Source organism: Panthera pardus, unplaced genomic scaffold, assembly GCF_024362965.1.
Source record: "Panthera pardus isolate Hobbes unplaced genomic scaffold, ASM2436296v1 HiC_scaffold_345, whole genome shotgun sequence".
NCBI classification, from domain to species: Eukaryota; Metazoa; Chordata; class Mammalia; order Carnivora; family Felidae; genus Panthera; species Panthera pardus.
The window spans coordinates 388,076-397,167 of record NW_026526927.1 but is presented as its reverse complement, the minus strand read 5'-3'; the positions used below and the strand labels follow the sequence as shown (position 1 = coordinate 397,167).

The 9,092-nt window shown below is 37.2% G+C and overlaps 1 pseudogene; it reads right to left on the bottom strand.

Moving 5' to 3' along the window:
• Nucleotides 1-5,964: 5,964 nt before the first annotated feature.
• LOC128774618 (60S ribosomal protein L18a-like) lies at nucleotides 5,965-6,540 on the bottom strand (annotated as a pseudogene).
• Nucleotides 6,541-9,092: the final 2,552 nt, after the last annotated feature.

Sequence of the window (9,092 nt, the reverse complement as noted above, 5' to 3'; positions counted from 1 at the left end):
TTGGGTAGTATTGACATTTTGACAATATTTATTCTTCCAATCCATGAGCAGGGAATGTCTTTCCATTTCTTTATATCTTCTTCAATTACCTTCATAAGCTTTCTATAGTTTTCAGCATACAGATCTTTTACATCTTTGGTTAGATTTATTCCTAGGTATATGTACACATATTTAAAAGATGCTACCTGGTAATGACTTTGTAGATACAACACTAAAGACACCATCCATGAAAGAAATAAATGACAAACTGGATAAAAATTGAAATTAAAGCCTTTTGGTCTGTGAAAGATAATGTCAAGAGAATGGGAAGATAAGTAAAACATTGGGAGAAGATAATTAAAAATACATTCTCATGGGGCGCCTGGGTGGCGCAGTCGGTTAAGCGTCCGACTTCAGCCAGGTCACGATCTCGCGGTCCGTGAGTTCGAGCCCCGCGTCAGCCTCTGGGCTGATGGCTCGGAGCCTGGAGCCTGTTTCCGATTCTGTGTCTCCCTCTCTCTCTGCCCCTCCCCCGTTCATGCTCTGTCTCTCTCTGTCCCAAAAATAAATAATAAAAAAAAAAAAAAACGTTGAAAAAAAAATACATTCTCATAAACGACTGTTTTCTAAAATATGCAAAGAACACTTAAATCTCAACAATAAGAAAACAAAAAACTTAATTAAAATATGGACCAAAGACCTGAAGAGACACTTCACCAAAGAAGATAGAAAGATGGCAAGTAAGTATCCAAATGGATGCTTCACATTATATGTCATCAGGGAATTACAAATGAAAACAATGTTCCACTACACACCTATTAGAATGGCCAAAATCCAAAACACCAAATGCTAGCAAGGATGTGGAACAATGGGAACTCTTGATTTATTGCTAGTAAGAATGTAAAATGATGCAGCCACTGTGGAACCCAGTTTGGTGTTTTCTTACAAAACTAATCGTAGTGGGGCACCTGGGTGGCTCAATCAGTTAGGTATCCGAGTTCATCTTAGGTCATAATCTTATAGATCATGGGTTCAAGCCTTAAGTTGGGCTCTGTGCTGACACCTCAGAGCCTGGAGCCTGCTTCAGGTTCTGCTGCCCTTTCCCTGATCACACTCTGTCTCTCTCATAAAATAATAAACATTTAAAATAATTAAAAAAAAGAATCACAGTCTCCAGCAATATGCTACTTGGTATTTATCCAAAGGAGTTCAATGTTTATGTTAAAGATTTACACCCACACAAAAACCTGTACTTGGATGTTTGTAGCACATTTACTCTAATTCAGCAAAACGTGCAAGCCACCTTATAATATTATCCAGCGCTGAAAAAACAAAAACAAAAACAAAAACCTATCATGCCATGAACAGACATGGAGGAAACATACATGCATATTACTAAGTGGAAGAGGCCAATCTGAAAAGGCTATGTACCGGGTGATTCCAACTCTATGACATTGTGGAAAAATCAAAATTATGTAGACAATAAAATGATCTGTGGTTGCCAAGGGTTCTGGGCAGGGAAGGATGAATAGGAAGATCATAGAGGATTTTTAGGGCAATGAAAATACTCTTTATGATACTGTACTGATGGATATATGTCATTATATATTTGTTCAGACCCATACAATATGTAACTAAGATAAGCCCTGTAGTTTGTATGAATCTAAAACTGCTGTATAAAAATAAAGGTCAAATTTTAAAAAATGCTGACTAGATTGACAAAAATCATGTCATATTTTAATTTGCATTTCATTTCTAGTAAATGAGGAAAGAACTTTATTTATTTATTTATTTATTTATTTTATTTATTTTTTAAGGTTTATTTTTATTTATTTTGAGAAAGAAAGAGCAAGTGGGGGAGGGGCACAGAGAGAGAGAATCCCAAGCAGGCTCCAAGCTGTCAGAGCAGAGGTGGATACGGGGCTTGAACCCATTAACCATGAGAACATGACCTGAGCTTGAAGTCAAGAGTCAGATGCTTAACCGACTGAGCTACCCAGGCACCATGAAAAAAGAACTTTTAAAACAAATGCATTATTCCTTCTGAATTTTGTTTCTTAATTGCATATTTATATAATTTGCCTTATTTTTTATTGCTTTTTAGTATTTTTTTTTCAGTATCCATATTCAATTCTGTGATCTACTAGGACTTTGAGGCTTGATGAAGACTATAAGCATTCTTTAAATAAAAAATGATTAACTGGCATTCATACCCAATTTGTGAGCTAGTAGCCACTTTACTCTTTTTCTTAAAGACAGCATTTATAAAACATGACCCTGTCCAAGCTGTATCCCATGGTTGTAGTGTTATTGGTAGGGACAAGTCATTATTAGTTATTGAGGAGGTAATGTAAGGTAAGCTTCTGTTTCTATACATGTGGACAGTACTGCCTGGGGAATGATTGCACATTTGTGACCAGAGGAGTAAATATGTGAGAGCCTTGGTTTTTTAAATGTTGTCTGCCTATGCATAGCTGTTTTACTGTCTAAAGAATGCTAGAGATAGAAGATGCAGAGGTTCTATTCAACTTCATACCTCCTCAGCTATTTTGAATGTTATGACTACAGAATAACACATGACATTGTGAGCAGTAGAAAGACTACAATTATTGGCTTACACTCTACAACACTTTAAAACTTGGTTCTTGTCAATCCATACTTTTAAACAGCTGTTTTAAAATCTTGCTATTTGTTGGTATACCTTTAAACAGCTGTTTGAAAATCTTGGTTATTTTGGGGCCACCTGGGTGGCTCAGTAGGTTAAGCATCTAACTCTTGATTTGGGCTCATGTCATGATCTCACAGTTGTGCTACTGAGCCCCATGCTGTGCTCAGCTCTGACAGCCTGGAGCCTGCTTAGGATTCTCTCTATCCCTCCCTCTTCCCCTCTCTCAAAAGAAATACACATTAAAAAAGAAAAAAAAAATCTTGGTTATTTTCAAAGAGAAAGAATGAGCCCAACTCATGAGAAATGGCGGGGCAGATAGTAGGGTGTCCTGTAACATTTTCCAAATCTGCTTTCTTTTGTAGGATACAACATTTACTGAGAATGCTAATTTCAAACTTTGTGCTAGGGCAGTATTGTCCAATAAAATTGTAATGGGAAACGGAAATGTGAATCTCATATGTAATTTAAAATTTTTTATAGCCAGACTACTATACTATATACACTATAAAATATTTCAATGTTGTATTTTAGCAAATATACAAAACTATTACTGTGTCAACATCAAACCATTATAAAAATTAATGAGGTTTTTACCTATTTTTGTACTAGGACCTAAATACCTGCTTTATATTTTAAACTTACAGCACATCTCAGTTCAGAGTAGTGACACATTTCAAGGGCCCAATAACTATACATGACTGGTGACTGGTGGCTGTTAAATGACATGCAGAGAGTTCTAGGTTCTCAAACATGACCTATTCCTAACTTCTGATTATGCCAATAGATATGTGGAAGTTGAGAGACAAGAGTAAGGGATTGGGTTTGAATTCTAAATTCTAACAATATACCAAAATCAAAAGGAGTAGTTGGTTAATAGCTAAGAATGTAAAACCCATCATTGGTTACATATGAAATCAATAAATGATTTTTTTGTGTGTGAATAAGACAGAGTGTAATGGTAGATAATAACTGACAAGTTTTTCAGCTTTGCAGGTAAATTCTAAGTTTGAAATAAGAGTTATTCCTATTGATAGTGAAAGAAGCAAGCAGAACTCTTAATCACCCATGGTAGATGTGGGGTCAGAATGGTATGTAGATCTAAGGGAAATTAGTTAGAAGTAAGAAGTCTCAAAAATTAGCCAAAAAATATCCTTAGGAGTTTGGATCGCACCTTCATTTAATTTTCTCCAGTTCCCAGGAGAAACTAGAGACGATTGGTCCACCTTTGAGAGCTTATTAAAAACTAATTCAGATGAGTTAAATGAGTCAGTTATAATATTGCCTGAGGATTCCAGAAGAAAAATAAAATTTAAAAAAATGTTGATTTTTCCTATCTTTTAGTTGTAAACGCCACTCAAAATCACCTAATCTTTGTAAAAATTCTACATATCACAATAAGACTGCCCAGAAAAAAAACAAGTATTTTGTTTGTTTGTTTGTTTGTTTGTTTGTTTGTTTGTTTTCCTGGTATATCTTATGTAAGTATTTTTTATGGCATTTCTTTGTCATCTTATGTTAGTGGTTCTGATTATTGTCCTCAGGTCTATGATCAACAGCAGGAAAAAGTCAAACCTTAAAATAAGGTCTTCCCAAATGTAGAGTTAAGATGTCAAGAATTAACACACATGTATCTTCTCAAGGAGATAATCAGGTAACTTCTCTCTTTGGAAATATGATTTAATGTTTCACGATATAGACAGAGAGTACAATCTTATTTGTACCAAGTAATCTGTGAGTATATTTTATTTAGTGTCCTACTAAATTACCTCTAACAGCCAGACGTTCTGGAAGAAGAACAATTAGATCTAATGAGTGATTCTTCAAAATTTTACCAAGAGAGAACACTGAATTTCTTTTCAGGGCTAAATAAAGCTTCAGTGTAACCAAGTATTTCCTAGCATCACGGGATTTATGCAGTTACTTTTTAAATTAAGAATCTTATACCTAGAGGGGCACCTGGGTGGCTCAGTTGGTTAAGCATTGGACTTCAGCTCAGGTCATGATCTCACGGTCAATGAGTTCAAACCCCGTGTAGGGCTGTGTGCTGACAGCTCAGAGCTCGGGGCCTACTTTGGATTCTGTGTCTCCCCCTGTTTGCGCTCTCTCTCTCTCTCTCTCTCTCTCAAAAATAACTAAACATCAAAAAAATTTTTAGAAAAGATCTCATACGTAAAGAAGCACAAGAATTATATACCATTCCTTTGACAATGTAGCTTCTTATATCTTTTGAATCTGTTTTAAATTCCATCATAGTAACCACTAATTGTTCAACTCTTTTCCAGAAACTGTAGTAGATGTGTGAGGCTTTTTCTACATACGTGGCTTCTCTGGGCATAAACAAGTCTATGTGACATCTTCTTCAGAAGGTAATGTCTATCTGCAGCATATGAGCATTCTGTAAAAATAAATCTCACTGCAGTTTAATGAAATTGTTATACAATAATGTAAGTTTTCTGAACTATAATATGAAACATTAAAGGGGTTTTCTTTTTCTTCTTCTTTTTATAGTGTACTAGAAATCTTATTTGGCCTGAGAAAATAGGATAACTAATATTTAGTAATCTTTTTAAAGTTAATCTCCTGTTAACATGTAACACCTTTCCTGGCCACTAGGGTCTCGGACTCTTCTCTAGTTACTTCCCTCCATAACACTGCCCAACTTCAAGGACAAATTTCTAGATCATTGTCTGCATCTCACTATCTTTTATAATTGTTTGGTTTCCAAAATCTTAAAACTCTTTATCTGAAACCCTCTACCTTTCCAACCTTCAAATTCCTTCAGTGGCACTGCTACTGAGCGTAGCTGCCATCCCCCACCCCACCCCACCCTTACATCTCCACCTGTCTTCTCCATTCCCTATCTCCAGTGACCTAGAAATTGAGCTCCTTTAATGGGTCATTCTGTAGCAGGCTTTGTTTTCCTGTTTATGTGGCCTGGACACAGTCATCGCTCATTTCAATTGTGCTCGCTTAAGACTTTTTATTCGTTTGTTCCTCTTCACCTTTCACTACAGAAAACTTGCCATTGATAACAGGGATTGGTCCAAGAATTTTATGTGTCTCCTTGTCATCTCAGATGCTTAGGACTTCTACAGAAACATGACATAGCTATACTGATCAGATCCTTTAGGGTTATGAGTGTAGAATCTTCTGCCTTAACTGCATTCTCTCTCTCTCTCTCTCTCTCTCTCTCTCTCTCTGTTTTGTTTTGTTTAGGTTTTTTTGTTTGTTTGTTTGTTTGTTTGTTTGGCTTTTTGGGTTTTTGGTTTTCCCAAGGCATTTCTTTGGGCAGACCTAGGGACAGGGAAGCTCTGTATCTAAAAGAAGATTTTGGGCCTCTTCATGGTAAAACATGGCTTCTATTGGCCATGCAAGACCCGGTGGGTCAGTGGGAACTTGATCATAGAGTCATGGAGTTGGTTGGCTGCTGGTAGGCACTTGCTGGCTGCAGTCTCCTCCACCTTTATAATCTGGATCGAGAGGGCCCAGGTGCAATACCAGGTGTCCATGTCTCAGTAGCACTGGGTAACAGCACCTGCAGTGGTCAGGTCCAGTACTCTTGGTACATATTGTGAGTGCCACTGGGGGGTCATGGCACAGACAGGTGCCAAAGTTCTTGACCCACATGGGGTATTTCTGAAACACCTGTCCATAGTAGACAATTTCCCTTGAAGATATATTCATCTTCTTCAGCTGAGACACAAAGTACCAGAAGTGGGACTTGTTGACAGCATGATTATGTACAAAGATGTGCACGTGATAGAGGAGCAGAGTATGGCATTTGGGGTAGGCAGGCAGTGCTCTATCACCTTGTACTCTCCCAGTGTGCCTGAGGCCTTTGGGGCGCACTTTCCACTCTTACTGTAGCCCACAAAAGGAAGTGTTGGCTGCATACTTATTAATGTCTGATACCTTTTTCTTTCCTGTTGGCTCCAGGTCCCTTTTTTGTTGTGGCTGCCCCAGTGTTACCAAGCTACTATCCTTTAACTTCAACAGATGTCTTGGATTATTTCCTCAGTGAGAAAACAAGTCAACAGTCATGAAATTTCTTTGCTGCCCCTCTTTACCCTCTATCACAGATTCTTCATATTCAGTGATACTAGGATTTATCTCACTTTCTCCTCCAATTTCAGAGAATGAAATACCTTTTCCTTCTTAGGGTTAGTTTTCCAACGATTTTCTTGCTATCTCTCCTTTCTATGTACTTTAAGAACTTACTTCATCAGATTTCCCCTCTCTTTCTTGGATCTGCAAACACTTCTTTCCCACAGAGCCTTTCTTAAAGCAAACTAACTGTTTACTTCTCCCTGTCATACGTAATTTCTCCTGCAACCCTACATTTTCCTCAAGTTAAATTCCCATCTCTGTCTTATTCACATTCATACTTTAAAAATGATTGATTTCCCCATCTGCTGCTCATCAATTTGCCCAGTGTAATCTGTCTTCTATTTTATCCATTTTTCTCAAATACTCTTTGGAGTATTGACTATTGTACTCTCTATTTGATCAATTAAGTTTTTGTTTTTTTGTCTCACTTCATCATGGTCACAAAGTGACATTGTTGGATCTTCGTGTTTTGTCCGAGATAACTTATATTCAACAAGAGGACATTATACCCTTAACTGTGGGTGCCAGGCCAGCTCTAACAACACCCAGGCCTTGCTGTTAGACTCAGCCCATTTGTGGCTATTAAGGGGCTGATATTCTCCTTCTCAACAACGATGATGGTGATGTCAATAATAAATGATAAATGCATTTGGTGTTTATGTTCATTCTGTTTTAAATTATTAATATATATTAAATCCTCCAGTCCTCTCAATACTACTGGATAGGTACCATGATTTTCTCCGTTTTGAAGATGAGAAAATTAAGACCCCAGAAGGGGAAATAACTTGAGTGCAACAAAGCTGGTAATATTTAGAGCAGATAGGTCAGCTATTTCGTACACACCATTGCATAGCTTCCCAGTTGTATTTGTTTCAGGGCTTGGCCTCTTATTTTGCATTAGCTTTCCTTGTGATTGATTCTCACTGGCACAACTCATCGTGTTTTATCTTCCATTCATGCTGAATCTTTCTTGCCTCTGCCTCAAGACATCTCTGTTGCCACTGACACCCACTTGGTATCTCTAGATGAGCAATGTAGGAAAGGCAGAAGAGTTAAAAGTTTTTAGAGCAAATTTTTAACTAATGTTGTTGAGAGGTGGTGAATATTCTCCCTTTTGTCTTATCCATGGGCGATCCTGAAATGCAACAGTTAGGATGGTCTCTTAGAAGACATTCCAGCAATCAAACCATCAAGTGTGCTTGACTTAAAATTGAATGTTTGCTCTCCGTATATCTATGTCTCACTCAAATTTCTCCTCACTTCTGCTTCCCTGGAATTGTATTCCCTAAGAAACTGGCAGTATATAAACTTTTATGCCAGGTTTCACTTTTTGGAGAACCCAAGCAATCTAAATCCAAACTGTGAAAACTCCACCTAGATGGTCTACAGTCTCTCTTTCCTTATCCAGTAGAGCATAGAGGTTGACAACACTGGCTTCAGAAGGTAAATATCAATTGGAGTTTGGATGTTGCCACAAATAAGCAATGGGACCTTGAGTGATGTATTTAATCTCTCTTGCCCTTTCTTAAAAATTAGAGATAACTACTTACTTTAAATAGCTCTACCTCCCTAACAAGGGTTATGACACATTTAATAGTTTGCTGTGACTAACATACTCTTTGACATGTAACATGTAAGTATTATTTTTATTATCATTATTAATATCTTTCAAAACTGTCTTTCACCTTTGTCCTGATATATATTAATGTTAACACCATCTAACCTACCACCCAAACAAAACAAATTGTAAGGAAAGCATTGACTCTTCCATCTGCTTCTTCCATCTGTTTCAACCTCACAAACTTTCATCATATAATTGCTTCATAAATTAACGTTTGTTTTACCTCTCAAAAACCCTCTCACATCCATTCTATATTAACCTTGCTATCTTCATTTTGACAGGCATTTCCAGAATCTCACCAAAATTTGCAATAATAGTGTACTATGTTAAATGATTTTCCTTGCCTACTCTCCTTAATGCATCACATTTATTCCTTTACTTTCCTTAGTCTTTTAAAACACAGCCCAATTTCATCACTAATAATACTGCATTGTAATTGGTTACTTATTTCTCTGTGGCTCTCAAGGGTTTATCAACCTTGGTACTATTGACATTTGGGGATATATAATTATTCATCACTGGGGGTGTTGTTCTTTGTATTGTAGGCTGTTTCACAGTATCTCTGGTCTCTATCCACTAGATGACAGTAGTGCCCCCTCCCCAGTTATGACAAAAAAAAAAAAAAAAATGTCTCCAGACTTTGTCATATGTCCCCTGAGGAGAAAACCATCCTGGTTTCGACCACTGCTGTAGAAAGTGAGTCATTTACAGACAGGG